The 16,423-nt window shown below is 58.7% G+C and overlaps 1 protein-coding gene across 1 annotated transcript in view; it reads left to right on the top strand.

The window, feature by feature from the left end:
• The first annotated feature begins 1,391 nt into the window (after positions 1-1,391).
• ZNF787 (zinc finger protein 787) overlaps positions 1,392-16,423 on the top strand; it is a 35,544-nt gene continuing 20,512 nt past the window's right edge. Inside the window, exon 1 of the mRNA XM_009436474.5 lies at positions 1,392-1,762. The gene's annotated coding sequence lies outside the window, so the exon portion shown is untranslated. The remainder of the gene's footprint in view (positions 1,763-16,423) is intronic.

The raw sequence follows: 16,423 nt of genomic DNA, 5'->3' as shown, positions 1-16,423 counted from the left end.
TCTGCCTCCCAGGTTCAAGCCATTCTCCTGCCTCAGCCTCCCGAGTAGCTGGGATTACAGGTGTCCGCCACCACGCCCAGCTAATTTTTGTATTTTTAATAGAGATGGGGTTTCACTATGTTGGCCAGGGTAGTCTCAAATTCCTGACCTCCTGACGTCTGCCTCTGCCTCCCAAAGTGTTGAGATTTACAGGCGTCAGCCACTGCACCCGGCCACACTTCCTTCTGTTCTAAGATATATTTAAAAATTTACCTTTGTGATATTTCTGAAGGAGGGACACAGATATCCTCCTATTGACACACACACTTAACACAGCACTGTTCCCCCAACCCATGGAAAGATGTTATTAAATCAATAATGCACATCTTATGATTGATGCTGACTGAGCTTTGAGGGTATACAGTGGCCACAACAATAGACTTATATGTAACACTGCTAATAAGTAATAATAACCACCATCATTTTTGTGAACCTACTATGAGCCTGGTATTGAACTAAGCAGCTCTTACACATATTACCTTGCAGGTTATCTTATTTTTTCCCATTCCACAGATGAGAAATTGAGGCTGAGAAGGGTGTTATTCCACCAGTGAATTATAGCTTATCTTTTCTGACTACCAGTGAGGATGATAACAATTATAAGCGGTAAGTCATCTGCCACTTAGGTGAGAGACAGCCAAGTACAGAACAGAGGAGGGACCAGAAGGACCAGCCTACAAGGACACTATGGTTTGGACAATTATTTTAAAATATGTGTTTTTTGCAAGAATACCAACAGTAACAGCTAACACCCAGTGCGTCCTTACTAGGTGCCTACCTAACGCGGGGGAAGTAGCGGATTCTCAGGGCTATGACAGGAGGCAGTGTGTACAGTCAAGGGTTAAATACACGAATTTAGAGCCAAACTCCATGGGTTCGGGCCGAGGCTCTGGCATTCCGGGTGTGTGACTTTTGGTAGGTGATTTGACCCCTCACCTGCAACATAGGGATAGGACCTACCATGAGGCCCTAGTTAGGACTAGGACCTAGTGCGTGTGAAGCACTTGGAGGCGCACAATGTATTTTCATCACTTCAGAAAGGAGGAAACTGAGGCCATGGCACCTGAAGCGCAGCACTGTCTGTCCAGTAACTAAGGAACCCGGGGTCTCTGTCCAGTAACTAAGGCACCTGGACTCGGGCCACTGGGAGGTGCCGCGGCAGAGAAGGGGTTACCATGATAGAGACGGTAGGAGGACCCGGGGTGGCACGAGCGTCCCTCTCCACCACTTCACTCTCCTCCTCACGGCGGGCCCGGGGACCCGGCCGCGCAGGCGCGAGGAGCCCGGGTTGTGGGGGGGGCACCGCCCTAGACACCCGGAAGTCTCCGCCTAACGGGCCCAGCCCGCACCTCCTGTCCGGGAAGGGGGCGGGGCCGAAGCCCCTCGGCGCGGGGCGCCATAGAGCATGGACGGAGGACCTGCGTCCTAGACACTTCCGGAAGTGGCTCCCTCAGGCGCCCGCCGGGCACCATAGAGCTGGGGGCGGCGGCCGGGATAGCGGACTCGCCTTCCTAGAGCGGCGAGGACAGGGTGGCGGCCCGGGGGGCAGGGAGTAGGGAGACGGGGGGAGCGGCGCGGGCGGAAGCGGCCGGGAAGGTCACTTCCGGCCTGGGCGCCCGTCCCCCTGACCCCAGGGTCTGAGTCGCCGCTGCCGCCGCTGCCACCATCCGCGAGGCAGGAGAGAGGAGGAGGAGTGCGGCGCGGCGGCCCCGGGACCAAGGAGGTGAGGGGCGGGGGCGGGGGCCGTGCGCTGGGGGCCAGGTGGGCGCGCGCTTCGGGAAGCTCGGCTTGGGCTGGGGGTGGGTGGGGAGACTGGAGGGCGAGCGCGACTGGGCGGCGGGCGCGCGTGCGCGCTGCTGGGGGGGCGTGAGTGGGCGCGCGGCCGGGGTGACGCGGGCGGGGGGAGTGCGCGTGCGCGCCGAAGAGCTGTGGGAGGGGACGCGTGCCCGGGCGGCCCGCGGGCGGCGAGCGGGGCTGGAGGGGGGTGCGCGTGCGCGGGTCCGGGGCGCGCGCGTGCGCGTGGCGGGGGCAGGAGCGGGGGCCTCGGTGGGGGTACCTCTGCTGCGGGCCGTCGGGGGTGGGGCCGCTGTCCGTCCCCCCGAAGTTCCAACTCCGCCGGTCGTGGCCGGAAGTGGTGGCGACTTCGGGGGGAAGTTGAGGCCCAGGTGGGGGAAGGGGCCGCGCGGGCTGGGCTGGCCTGGCCGGATACCGCGGCCCCGAGGGCACGGTCTCAGCCCTCGGCCCCCCCAGCCCTTCCTTCCCCTTTTCGAGTCAGCCCGGGTCCCGTTGCTGCCCCGGGCGGGCTGCGCGTGGCCTTTGATCAGGCGGGTAATTACGGGGATTCTGGCCGGCAGGAGGCCCATTCATTCGTCCTTGCTCGGCAGGCGGGGAGGAAGCGCGTCCCCAGGGGGGGAAGTGACTGGGCCAAGGTCAGCCACCGCGTGGCCCACGGGGCAGGGCGAAGGCGGGGACTGGATCGGGTGGCGACTCCTGAGGCCTCCCTCCCCTGTGCCGAGTGGATCAGAGTGGAGCCCCGCCCTCCTGACACCCCACCCCGACCCCCAGTCCAGGGAGGTGACCCCAGTTCATGTGGATGAGTGCTCTAGGACCTGCAGAGTCACACAGAAAAGTGACCCACAGACACAGAAGGCAGGAGTGAGTGGAGGCAGAAGTTTTTCCAGTGCCAGGCCCTGTGCCGGGCGCTAGAGACAGGGAGCAGGGAGATGAACAAGGGCTTGGAGTCTGGGTGGAAGGCAGAGACTGAGACCCCGGCGACAGAGTCGCCATCCAAGGTGACCAGACCCCTGATCGAGAGGTCTGGGGGCTGTGGGAGCCAGGGAGGCATTTTGACCCAGCCCAGTCCGGGGGATGGTCAGGGCTTTAGGGAAGGAATGACTTGGTCTGCTTTTTGCGGTTTCCTGGTCCCAGGTCCCATGTTGGGCAGTGCTTAGAATCCATCTGGGGATCCGATTGACCCCAGCGCCGGGAAGCACAGTTGCGTTGATCCTGGCTTAGCTCCTCTGAAGACTGTAAGCCTCTTTGGCTAAACGCTGCTGACATTCACCTGCCTGCCTCTGCGCAGTCCCTGTGGTCCTCCGGCCACGCACGGCCTCAGAGAACATCCAGATCAGATTCCTGCTTGCTTATCTCACGTCTTATCCATCCATCCGGGCACCCGGCCTGGCCCCTCCCTGGTGCACTGCCAGAGTGCGTGCAGGCACTGGGTTGTATTTCCCAAGAGCTCTGGGACTGGGCAGGCCTGGGTTCAAGTCCCAGCCCCACCACTCACCTTCGTGGCCTTAGACGAGTAACTTCAGTGCCTTACTTTCCACCAGGACAGAGTGGGAGTGGTAATAATAGTATTGACCTCAGCGGGAAGGCTCTTAATGCTTTCATTTTAGAGCCAGAGCAGACCTCAACAGATGGGTGTAAAGTAAATGGAAAGGGCTCTGGAGCCAGGCCCTTTCCTGGGCCTTGGCCTTGGCACTGTCTCTTCCACTTCTGTGACCTTGGACATGTCACTTCCCTTTTCCCAGGTTCAATTTTCCTTCAGTTGTCTAAAAACGAGAGCAAGTTCACAATTCTCTGAGTAAATGTAATCCATCCAGGCGGCTGCACAGGCCAGGCCCTGTGCTGGGCATGAGGTCACACATGGTCTTGGCACAGCACTGTCCTGTGAGGGCCCAGATGAGGTGCCTGGCCCAGCCTGGGTGAAGAGAGGGATCTCAAGGCCCCTTCTGTGCAAGCACAAGGTAGAGTGGTGCTCCGTGCTGGGCAGCCTGGCAGGAATCATACAGTCCCTGTCCCAGAGCAGCTGAGACCCATTCACACTGGGCAGAGGGGTGGGGAGATTTGCCAGAGTGCTCCCGGGAGCTCTGACCTTGAGGGAGGGGTGTGTGGTGCAGGGGAGGTATTGTGTCTTGAAAGATAGAGAGGAAGGATTGGCTACCAGGAACCTGGTACTTAAGGGAGGATGACAATGGGCTCTGGGCAGGGCATGGCAGGGGTCACAGCTCCAGGCCACCAGCAACTGCCTGGCTGCCCTGGGAGGTCTTTTGTTACTAGGCATACACAGCTCTCAGGACACCCATCCTCAGACATGTTTCACAGGCCTTTCCAAACCTCGTTCATGTGTCCTCTGGTGCATCCTGAGGCCTCCAGCCTAGTGAGGACTGTGCCAGGTGCCGGGGCCTCTGTGGTGTGAGAAACTGCAGATTTGACAACACTTGCTGGTGCACACTTTGCAGGAACCTGGCCCAGTGCCTGGTCCTCACTGTCCTAAATTCTCAAGGCTCTGGGATGGAGGTGGTCACCTCCATTTTAGGGGTATGGGATGGAGGCTCTGGATGGCACTTGTTAGCCCAAGGCCCCCAGCAGCTTCAGAACCTGTGTCTACTGCGATTCCAGAGCCCAGACCCTTGACCATCATGACCGCCCCCTTCTGCCCCCAGGTTGGGGTCTAGGGGGACAAAGGCTGTTCCGAAGTCCTCTAGGTGTTAGTCATTGGCTTGGAGACGCTGGACTCCCTGCCTAGTGGGGTGTACTGTCCATGAGGACTCCTACACGCAGGGCTGCTGGCTGGTTCAGGGGAACCCCAGCATAGTGGGAGAAGCACAAGTGGCTCGGAAGTTGAGTGCTGAGATCCATGCAACCCCCAAGGAGGCCTCACTCACCCAGCATCAGGGAGAGCAAGGCAGGTGTGGAGTTCGAGCAGCAACACCACCAGTGTCAGTGGCCCCGTCCCAGGAGCCCAGAGCTGTCACCTTACAGCTGCAGAGAAACCAGCCCAAGCTCTGAGCCCAGGTGGGGCGGCCCCGGGCCTGTCTGTTCCTGCAAGGGACCTGGCAACTTGAGGCTGTCCTTCGTGAAGTTTTCCTGGTTCCGTCTCTGCCGTGGCCTGAACCTTCTCCCTTTGGGCTCACAGAGTGTGGACGTCTCTCTTGTGCTAAATGGGGGTCCCATCTGGCCCCCCTGTTTCGAGGCCTTGCAGTGGCTAATGCTGGGACCCAGAGATGCATCAGAAGTGGTCCTTGCCTCAGCCCAGGGTCCAGCCAGTCAGAGCCATGGATTCCTGAGGCTGCTGTGTGCAGGGTCTTTGCTGGAAATAGCCCCGCCCTCAAGTGCACAGTCTGCTGGATGCACTGTGGGGCTGATGGGGACCTATAGTAGGTGTCGCAGAGGTGAGTAAGACACGGATCCCCCTGTGGGACACAGGACCATCCTCTATGGTGGACGTTAAAGGGGACAAATGCCGTTGTCCAAGAGTTAGAAGGAAGCAAGCTGTCTTTGGCAGCCGGCTGACTCAGGTGTGGCTCCAGCCTCCTACGTTGTGGCTCTGTGACATTGCTCCAGCCACTCCACTAGTGGAAGCCTCGCTGTGGCTCTGTGATATTGTACTAGCCACTCCGCTTGTGGAAGCCTTGCTGTGGCTCTGTGAGATTGTACTAGCCACTCCGCTTGTGGAAGCCTCGCTGTGGCTCTGTGATACTGTACTAGCCACTCTGCTTGTGGAAGCCTCAGTTTCCTTGTCTATACAACAGGGACCACAGTGATAGGCCGTGTTTACTGGGCGTCTCCACGGCTTTTGGGTGAGCACTTGACACACATCGTCTCATTTAATCAGGAGTGACGGGTGGCCCAAGCGCCTTGCCCAGGTCATGTGGCTGGTTCCTGGGAGGCCAGATCCCACCCTGCCCTGCCCAGAGCGGCTGTCCTCTTGTCCCTGCGCTGGCCTCATGGCCTCGCACTGTCTCCCACTGATTGTGGGGCCCAGGATCAGAGCTTATGTGCTTAGGGCACCCTGCACCCAGGACCTGGGATTTAATCCGTGCTTGATGAGTGTGATCTTTTGTCGCTGGATAAGAGAGGATAGAGCTGAGGGAAGGGAGCAGTCTGGGAAAGCTTCCTCGGGGAGGTGCTGTTGATGCTGAGCCGTGGCAGATGGGCTAAGCAGATGTATACTGAGAGGGCAGGTGAGGTGGGAGGAAGGGACTGTGCAAAGGCCCGGGGGGAGAATCCACACCATCTGGAAAATGGCCAGCGTGCCCTGTTGGCCCAGCAGAGGGGTCACAGAATATAAGGTGGTCCGTAGGTGTGGTTTTGTGTGTGTGTATGTCTTTTTTTTTTTAATATAAAGGCTTTATTTTTAGTGTTTTATTTCATATATATATATATTTTAAGAGATAGGATCTTGCTGTGTTGCCCAGGCTGGTCTCAAACTCCTGGGCTTAATTGATCCTGCCTCCTCAGCCACCTGAGTGGTGACCAGGGGCTTTATTTATTTATTTATTTATTTTGAGACAGAATCTCGCTCTGTCGCCCAGGCTGGAGTGCAGTGGCATGATCTTGGCTCACTGCAAGCTCCACCTCCTGGGTTTACGCCATTCTCCTGCCTCAGCCTCCCCAGTAGCTGGGACTACAGGCGCCCGCAACCACGCCTGGCTAATTTTTTGTTTTTTTTAGTAGAGATGGGGTTTCACCGTGTTAGCCAGGATGGTCTCGATCTCCTGACCTCGTGATCCGCCCACCTCGGCCTCCCAGAGTGCTGGGATTACAGGTGTGAGCCACCGCGCCCGGCCAGGGGCTTTATTTTTTTTTTAGGGCAGTTTTAGGTTCGCAACAAAATTGAGAGGAAGATGCACAGATTTCCCATATCCGCCTGCACCCTCGCCCGACACAGCCCCCCCACTGTCAACTCCCACTCCAGGGCAGCGCGTTTTGTGACAATGTATGAACCTACACGGACACCTGATGATCACCCAGAGTCCATAGTGTACTTTGTAGGTGTGTGGGGCTTTTGGCCTGAAGACTGTTTTGTCTTTTAAACAATTCTCAGTTACTCGGCTGCCCTAAGACCCGGAAGGCTTCGCATAAGGATCTGAAGATCTGCAGGCACCAAGTCCTGCCGGCTGTGCCCCGCTGTCCCCACAACACACTGCACCCTGACAGTAGATGAAGTCCCTCTCTCTTGCCCTCTCGGAAAGTAGTTGAGTGTGGTGGCTGGGGCCGTGAGCTGTCTCTGCTGTGGCTGTGCTGGTGCCCCCGAGGAAGACGGCTCTGACGGGGAGGGTGTGGGTGGTGCGGGTGGGAGGCCTGCGGGAAACCACTGGGAGGCTGCTGCGCGAGTCCAGGTGTGAAGTGGCTGGAAAAGAATAGAGCAGCGACCATCCTGGCTAACATGGTGAAACCCCGTCTCTACTGAAAATACAAAAAATTAGCCGGGCGTGGTGGCGGGCGCCTGTAGTCCCAGCTACTTGGGAGGCTGAGGCAGGAGAATGGCGTGAACCCGGGAGGCGGAGCTTGCAGTGAGCCGAGATCGCGCCACCACACTCCAGCCTGGGCGACACAGCGAGACTCCATCTCAAAAAAAAAAAAAAAGAGCAGCGAAATCAACGCGCCGCGGCCGGCCTCTAGAGGAGAGGGAGAGGGGCCAGGGACAACGGCTTCCCTCTGCGTCCTGAACCCCGCTGGAGGGACGTCGTGCAGGCTGTGCTCTAGGAGAATGTGACCTGCCAAAACCGGCTCAGACGAGAGGGAAGGTCTCTGCAGACCAGTCACTGTAGAATGAACAGGAAAGGGTGTGTAGAGCTTTCCCCACCACCCTCAGGGAGGGCAGGCCTGGGATCTCCGTGGTGTCACAGAGATGTCCCGGGGCTGAGGAAATGAGGGCCCCATGCAAGATGCCGGGTAGATGTCACCCCACCTAGCCTGCAGATCCAGGCGGAGGTGCAGGAGGGAACAAGAATGAGGCTTTCAGGCCAGGAGTGAGGGAGGGAAGTGGCCACAGAAAAGGGCAGTGAAAGAGCTGGTGGGGGAGTGGAGGGGTGGCGCTTGGGCTTCTCGAGCTGAGAGCAGAGTGGGAAGGCGAGCAGGAGAGGGCTCTGCGGCGGGGCCGGGTAGCAGTGTTGGTTCCGGAAGCAGCCATGGGCACCAGGGCAGCAGGTGCTGGACACCCCTGGCACCTGCCCTCAGGGAGCATTGTGCCCAGGAGCAGATGCAGAGTCCCAGGAAGGAAATAGCAATAGAAGTGATATCACCACGCTTGTGACATAGTGACAGAAGGTGCTGACCAGCCAGGAAGTCAGCCCTGCCATGGGAAAGGTGGGGTGTGGGCCTCAGGGAGAAGCTGACATTTGAGCAGACCCTTGAAAGGTGAGACTGAGCCAGGCAGGTGGAGGAGTGAGCCCGGCCCCTCAGAGAGAAAGACCAGGCCTGGCCGGGGCAGGTGGAGGAATGAGCCCGGCCCCTCAGACAGAGAGACCAGGCCTGGCCAGGGCAGGTGGAGGAGTGGGGCTGGCCCCTCAGAGAGAGAGAACCAGGCCTGGCCGGGGCAAGTGGAGGAGTGGGGCCGGTCCTTCAGGGTGAAAGACTGGGCCTGGCCAGGACTGAGCCTGTCGGTGCGTCAGGAGCAGTACACTGCACAGCGAGATCCGGGCCAGCTGGAAGGGAGGGGGTTTGCAGAGGTGCCGGAGCCAGATGGAACCCTGTGGTGCCTGGGGAGGAACTTGGATTTTGGATTGAGGGGCAGCCAGCACGTGCAGTGGCAGCAGTTTGGGCAAGGAGGTGATGAACTGAGTTGCTTTTTGTTGAGAACAGTTTTATTATTATATGATTCCCATAGTGTACAATTTGCCCTTTTAAAGTACACAGTTCAGCGCTTGTAGTCCCAGCTACTCGGGAGGCAGAGGCAGGAGAATCCCTTGAACCCGGGAGGCGAAGGTTGCAGTGAGCCGAGATGGTGCGATTGCACTCCAGCCTGGGCGAGAAAGCGAGACTCTGTTTCAATAAATAAATAAATAATATACAGTTCAGTAAGGTTTTTAGTGTATTCACTGATTTACGCAGCCATCACCACAGTCGATTTTAGAACCCGTTCTTCATCCCAAAAGAAACGCCGTGCATCTTCAGCAGTCCCTCCCTCCCTGCCTCCCTGCGTCCCAGTCCCTCCCTCCCTGCGTCCCTGCGTCCCGGTTCCTGGGAAGTGCTGATCTGCTTTCTTTCCCGGGGTGTGCCTCTTGTGGGCAGGCGTATAAATAGAATCGTGCTGTTCTGCATCGGGCTTGTTTTACCAAGCGTGCCGTGTTCGAGGGTCATCCCTGTCACAGCTGAACTTCACACCTGGTTATGGTCGTGTTCCATTACGGTCATGGATGGACCACAATTAGTTCATCCATATGGACATTTGGGTTGTCTCTACATTTTGGCTGTTATGCCTGATGCTTCTGTGAACATTCGTGTGCAGATTTTTGCGTGGACGGACGCATGTTTTCTCTCGGGTCTATACTAAGGAGTGGAATTGCGGGTTCTTATGGGAGTTCTGGGCTTAACCTTTTGAGGAACTAACTGCCAGGTGTTTCCCATGGCGGCCGCACCAGCAATGGGGGTCTCCCCACTTCTCCTGGTCCTCACCAGCACTTGTTTTCTGAGGCCGGCAGTGGGTGTGAGGTGCTGCCTCCCTGTGGGTTTGGTCTGCCTCTCCCAGACGGCTCATGAGGACACCCTTGCATGTGCCTATCTGATATTTGTCTTTCTTTGGAGGAATGCTTTCTCGGATCCTTTGCCCGGGTTCTAATTGGGTTGTTTGAACTGAGTGACTTCAGGAAGATGAGTTGGTGTGTGGTGTGAGGAGGGCACTTCCAAGAGGCAGGGTGGGAGCCAGGATCGTGGTGGGAGGGAGCGAAAGCCCCAAGGGAAGGGGAATGGGGAGAAGAGAGGGTGGGAGGGAGGAAAGGGCCAGAGCCCTCCGTGCTGGAGGGGGTGGGGTGGGGGGGACGGCTGGTCTGGGCACCCCAGAGCTCCTCCCCCGCCCCACAAAGGCAGGGCCACATGGGGTGCACGGTGGCTCCAAAGAGGTTGTGGAGTCAGGCTGAGAAGGAGCCACAGGATTTGGTGAAAAGTCAGAGAGGGTGTTTGTTAGCCCAGTGGTTAGAGGATGACTTGGGGGGAAGGAAAGGAGGTGGCTGCTCCAGGCTGCAAGTAGAGGGGAAGGAATAAGAGACTAGGGGGAGGAAGAAAGCAGGTGGGTGCCAGAGAAGTTTCTGGGCGGGGGGGCCACGGAGGGCCAGGAGGAGTTGCTTCCGAGAGTGCGGGGGAGGAGGAGGTGAGATTGGCAGCAGAAGAAAGGGGATAATTGGCAGGCAGGCCTCCAGAGGGGTGGGCGGGACTTAATAACAACAATAATAACAATCATTTGTGCTAATTGGATCTCTCAAGGGCTGGGGCGAGGGGAACGCACCCCTGCCCGTGCTCCAGGTGCTTCCTCTCTGCAGCGGAGGTCAGAGCCAGGTGCGTGAGCACCTGCAGAGGCTGGGAGAGCCTGAGACCCCGACTGAGAAACGGAGGCTGGTAAGGGAGGCCGGGACCCTCGTTTCCGAAGATGTGCAATTCCCAGCCTTCTGGTAGATTCCTTGAATAGCCCAGGGTTTTCTTGAGAGCAAGTGGGGGGCCTTCTCCTAGGGAGCTGGCCTGGACCCTGAGAGCTGGGTCAGGAGCTGCCTCAGGCCCCTGCAGCTCCTGGTGCCCCCGCCTCTCCCATCGTTCACCTCTGCGGGTGAGGGTCCCATACCCCCGCCATGAGGTCCTGGGGGTAGGGCCTGATGGATTAGGACACAGGCTTCAGCAGGGGCTGAGAGCATGCCTGGAGGGACGGGAGAAGAAGAGAACTGGGGAGCATTGAGTGAACACCCGTCTTAACCTTGATGAGTCCTCAGAAGCCTCCACTCAGTCCCCACACAGCTCAGCAAGGCACCTGCCCTTCCCGTCCCTGCTTTGCAGAGGAGGCAGCTGAGGCTCAGCCATTTCTGCGGGTGGCAGAGCAGGTGATGACGCCAAGGACTGGTACCGCGGCTGCCTGTTGCTCACAGGGGCACAGTGCTGTCACCCAGGCTGGTTGTTTCACATCTCCCTGGTAGGTGTCGGCCCCTCCCTCTTCTCGGAGAGGAAGTTGGGATGCAGAGCAGTGTGGGCCCTGTCCCAGGTCGCCACGGTGCGGAGTTCCTTCCCACCTCCCTCTTAGAAGAGCGACCAGACCCTGAGCTCTGGCCCCTCGCCCCTTACCCCTCCTCTGCTGCCCCCGGCCCCTCTGGCTATGGAATTTGTGGACCCTTATGCTAAAAGGCAGGAAAAAAGCATCTTCCTTTCCTGGAGGTCTCTGGGTCGGCCAGGGTGTTTTGTGTTTGGCATTTCACCCACGGGTGGGTGCAGAGACCCCCAAGCCCAGGCTAGGAGCCCCCAGCACTGAGCCCTTGTGCCCTTGGACCCCACTTACAAAATACGGGTCAAAGGTGAAGTGACCAGGAATTCCAGGGCAGCAGCTGCTGAGCACGGAGCCCCAGGCTGGGCCTCCCTCCCAGCTGCCCAGGCCTTGCCCCAGGTCCCTGCCTGCCCCTCCCTCCTGGCGCCATTCCAGGTGCTCAGCCCCTCTGCTGTGCCTCCTTGGCCTGGCTGTGGCCTGGAAAGTGTGCACCCCAAACGCCGGCACCCTCATTCCTTTATTTACATCAGGGTCAGCAGACTCTGCAGTGGGCCACATAGTAAACATTTTAGGCTTTAGGAAGGAGGGGAAATCAAGGCTACTTTTCATGTAGGTATATGGCTGTCTATTGAAAACATGTAAAAGGTATTAGTATCTGGGGGGCAGTTTGAGGCCCAGCGCTCCCCGCCCGGGGTCAGCCCCTCCACCTCTATAGGCTGCCTCACTACCCCCCTACCCAACTATCACCACAGCGGGAATCATGCCTTGTGCCTAGCTGGGCAGTGCAGGCCTCCTGGCTCGCGGCAGATCCCTGCTGAGTGAGAGGTGATCTCTGCTGGCCTCTGGGCAGGCTGCTGTGCGGTGGAGAGGAGGGGTGTGGAGGGTAGACTCTCCCGCCTCCCCCATCCACAGCCTGGTCAAGGCCTTCACCCTGCAGGAAGCTGGCCCGAGGTGGAGGCCAGGGGAAGGCTCTGAGCTGGGAAGTCCCTGCTTTTATTGAGTTATGTGATAGAGTTTCACTGGAAGTACATTATCACCACTTGGCAAACAGGTTTCAGCCAAGAAGAGGAGGTGAGGAGCAGCCCCCACCACCTCCTCAGCCCCTGGTTGCAAACTGCTCTCTTCCCTTTTTTTCTTGTGCTTTTTTTTTTTTTTTAACCTTTCCTACAGTGCTGAGTCTTACGCATTTTTAATGTCTAGGGTGTTGTAATTAGAAAGCCTGTTAAAAGTTTGTTTACTTTCTAATAGAGGTGCAATTAATGTATTACAACATTTCGTTTTTCTTTTTCTTTCTTTTTTTTTTTTTTTTTGAGACAGAGTCTTGCTCTGTTGCCCAGGCTGGAGTGCAGTGGCGTGTGATCTCAGCTCACTGCAACCTCTGCCTCCGGGGTTCAAGCGATTCTCCTGCCTCAGCGTCCCCAGTAGCTGGGACTACAGGCACTAGCCACCATGCCTGGCTAAGTTTTGTATTATTAGTAGAGACAAGATTTCACCATATTGGCCGGGCTGGTCTTGAATTTCTGACCTCGTGATCCGCCTGCCTTGGCCTCCCAAAGTGTTGGGATTACAGGCGTGAGCCACCGTGCCCGGCCAACATTTGCTTTTTTAAAATGTACAATTCACTGGTTTTAAATATATTCACAAAGTTGTGTAATCATCACCACTATGTAATTCCTGAACATTAGGCTGCGTGCAGTGGCTTCCCTCCTTGGGTCTCTGGCAGAGTCTGAGAATTAGGTTGACATAGAATAACAGGAGAAAAGCTTACGAATGTTATTTTATTTTTTTGAGACGGAGTCTCACTTTGTCGCCCAGGCTGGAGTGCAGTGGCGTGATCTTGGTTCACTGCAATCTCCGCCTCCCGGGTTCCCACCATTCTCCTGCCTCAGCCTCCCGAGTAGCTGGGACTACAGGCGCCCGCCACCATGCCCGGCTAATTTTTGTATTTTTAGTAGAGATGGGGTTTCACTGTGTTAGCCAGGATGGTCTCGATCTCGTGATCCACCCGCCTCGGCCTCCCAGTGTGCTGGGATTACAGGTGTGAGCCACTGCGCACGGCCACGAATGTTATTTTTACAGGTACATGGGAGACTTCAGAAAGTGAAGGCCTCCTGAAGCAGTTAGACCTGAGGGCTTCTATGCCAAAGAATAGCAACTGTGAAGAAGTAACTAAAATCCTTGGGGAGGCTGAGGGAGCTAAGGGTTGGTGTGTGCAGCTGTCTCTCAGCCTCAGCTCCCGGTGCTGGTGATGAGCAGGTCCTCTTCCTCTACGAGGAGGGCGTGTTTCACGTGGGGTTTCATCTGCTTGCAGGAAGAAAGGGGAGGCTAGAGCACCCTTCTCGCATCTGCTGCTGCCCCCGTGCCTTTGGGGCTGCACTGGGGTGGCCTGTTCTGTGCCGTCGCCTTCACTGCTGGCCCCCAGCACCCAGCCATCTACCAGTTCCGATACGTAGCCCCAGCCGCTGTCCAAGACACCCCTTTAGGCTTTTTCCCTTAATACAGACGTAATTACCTGTTATTAAAATATTAGGAAAATTAACATAAGAAAAATGTTGAGATCACTCTCACTCTTGATGTTGGGCGTGGGAGGGGTGCCAGCCGTCATTCCTTGGCCAGATCCCTTGCTCCCGTGGAGGAGGGGTGACTCCACCCACCTCCCCGGCGTGGGTCTCATAGGTTCCTCCCGGTTTCCCCATTCGGAACCTCACTGTGATGGAGGCTGTCTCTGCAAGAAGCATTTCCTGAGATTTGGGCTTTCCTGTCGGTAGCCTCTGGAGAGGTAGAGCTAGCCTGGTCGGGCTGCAAGCATGTTCATGGCAGTTTAGCCTGAACTCTTCCATCCGAGGCACCCGGAGCCCACGGGGGTCTGTCCGAGGGGAGGTCTGCCTGTCCTTCCGCGTGGGTCTCACCTCTTCCTGAGACAGGTCCGGTGAGGGGCTGAGTGTTGGGATTTGCTGTGTCTGGTCTTAAGCCTGTGCTTTGTCCAGACCTACCTGTTTGTGTGCTCACCCAGCTGTGCCTGGCGCTGCCCTGGGTGCTAGGGACCACATGGGTGTCAGAGCGGGCGCTGACATGACAGGATGCCGGGAGGACAGGCCAGCTAAGCAGAGACACGGAGAGTGGCAGAGTAGCAGGCGTTAGGAAGAGAAAGGCAGGCGGATGGAGCAAGTGGGGACCCTGAGGAGGTGGCCCTCACCTGGAGTCCAGAGGAGGCAGCTGGGAGGACTGGAGGAGAGCTCTGGGCAGGGGCAGGGTGGAGGGAGCTGGGGAGCTCTGGGCAGGGGTTGGGTGGAGGGAGCCAGGGAGTGCTGGGCAGGGGCGGGGTGGAGGGAGCCGGGGAGCTCTGGGCAGGGGCTGAGTGGTGGGAGCTGGGAGCGCTGGGCAGGGGCGGGGTGGAGGGAGCCAGGGAGTGCTGGGCAGGGGCGAGGTGGAGGGAGCACTGGGCAGGGGCTGGGTGGAGAGAGTGGGGAGCGGCGGCTCCTGGCAGGGCTGCCTTCAGTGCCTCCCGCTTCTGGAGCTGAGAGAGTCTCCTGGGAGTCCCTGTGGCTCTGTGCCTGGCACAGACACTGCTCCTGGCTGCTGCCGCCAGTGCTGCCCTTCACGTGTTGCAGGGGACCCGAGGGTCTCGCCCTGCCGGCCTCATGTTCCGCATCCATAAGACAAGCGTCAGAACAGTGCCCACCTCTAAGGGTCCCCTGCGCTTCAGGTGACTCGCAGTCCTCCCGGCAGGAACTGCCCCACACACCTGCAGCCCCTCCCACAGCCCCCAGCATGCCTGGCCTTCGAGCGGCCTCTCCCGCAGCCCCCAGCATGCCCGGCCTTCGAGCGGCCTCTCCCGCAGCCCCCAGCATGCCCGGCCTTCGAGCGGCCTCTCCCGCAGCCCCCAGCATGCCCGGCCTTCGAGCGGCCTCTCCCGCAGCCCCCAGCATGCCCGGCCTTCGAGCGGCCTCTCCCGCAGCCCCCAGCATGCCCGGCCTTCGAGCGGCCTCTCCCGCAGCCCCCAGCATGCCCGGCCTTCGAGCGGCCTCTCCCGCAGCCCCCAGCATGCCCGGCCTTCGAGCGGCCTCTCCCGCAGCCCCCAGCATGCCCGGCCTTCGAGCGGCCTCTCCCGCAGCCCCCAGCATGCCCGGCCTTTGAGCGGCCTCTCCTGCAGCCCCCAGCATGCCCGGCCTTCGAGCGGCCTCTCCCGCAGTCCCCAGCATGCCTGGCCTTTGAGTGGCCTCTCCCGCAGCCCCCAGCATGCCCGGCCTTCGAGCGGCCTCTCCTGCAGCCCCCAGCATGCCTGGCCTTCAAGCTGCTGCCTGCCCCCTCCCCTCCACGCTGCCCATCCAGGGAATGCTCCTGTGGTGCCTTCTTTCTGAGGGCGCACCCCAGCCTCCCCAACAGAGCTGCCCGTCACTTTCTCCCCCTAGACCCCCCTCCCCGTGTGGTTCCTTCCTGCTGTCTGTGAGCCTTGGGGGCAGGACCTCGGCCCTCCTGGTGACCCTCTCTCCTGGTGACCCTTGTCCCTCCCTGTGACCCCATGTCTCCTGGTGACTCGTTTCTCCCAGTGACCCCGTGTCTCCCGGTGACCCCATGTCTCCCAGTAACCCTCGTTTCTCCCAGTGACCCTTGTCCCTCCTGGTGACCCTTATGTCTTCTGGTGACCCCATGTCTGCTGGTCCTCGCAGGTGCTCAGTAAATGAGGACCCTGGAGAGCGCGGCCTTCATGTTCCCACGTGGGATTTGAACACAGTTTCTGAGGCGAGCGTAGTGGTGGGTGGTACTGGGCATAGACTTGGGGCCTGATGGTCTGTGTGTGAACAGTTTCTGTACTCCTCCAGCCTTTCCCTTCTCCCCTTCCCCACGGAGAGACCTTGGGCTTCTGTTTCCTCATCTGCATAATGGGGACAGCAGTCAGACCTACCCAGAGGGTTATCATGGACCCCAATCTACTCACAGTTCGTCAGCCGTTTAGAGCAGTGCCTGGAACCGTGGGGTGGGGTGGCCAGGGGCTGCCCAGTGACCCACATGGCATATCTGTGCACATGAATTTATTTAAACAGGCACGTCCCGAGTTCTCAGACTCTCAGGCCCTTCCTGAGGGCAGGTTGACAGCACCCTGCAGTGGGGCTGGCTCCGTTCTGTACCTGGATAGTGGTGAGCTTCTTGTCACTTGAGGGACTTGGGAAAATCGGTTCAGAGGGGTTGCGCCAAGGAGGTGTGTGGTGCTCAGGTGGAAGCCCCACTGTTCCGCGTGCTGGTCTGCAGACTCCCGCCTGGAATGAGGTGCTGGATGCCGCCGTTCCCACGTGCTGGTCTGCAGACCACAGTCTGGAATGAGGTGCTGGATGCCGCTGTTCCCACGTGCTGGTCTGCAGACCACAGCCTGGAATGAGGTGCTGGATGCCGCCGTTCCCACGTGCTGGTCTG

This window comes from Pan troglodytes, chromosome 20, assembly GCF_028858775.2.
Source record: "Pan troglodytes isolate AG18354 chromosome 20, NHGRI_mPanTro3-v2.0_pri, whole genome shotgun sequence".
In the NCBI taxonomy this organism is placed as follows: domain Eukaryota; kingdom Metazoa; phylum Chordata; class Mammalia; order Primates; family Hominidae; genus Pan; species Pan troglodytes.
Note: the sequence above shows the minus strand (reverse complement) of the source record. Positions and strands in the feature narration are given on the sequence as shown.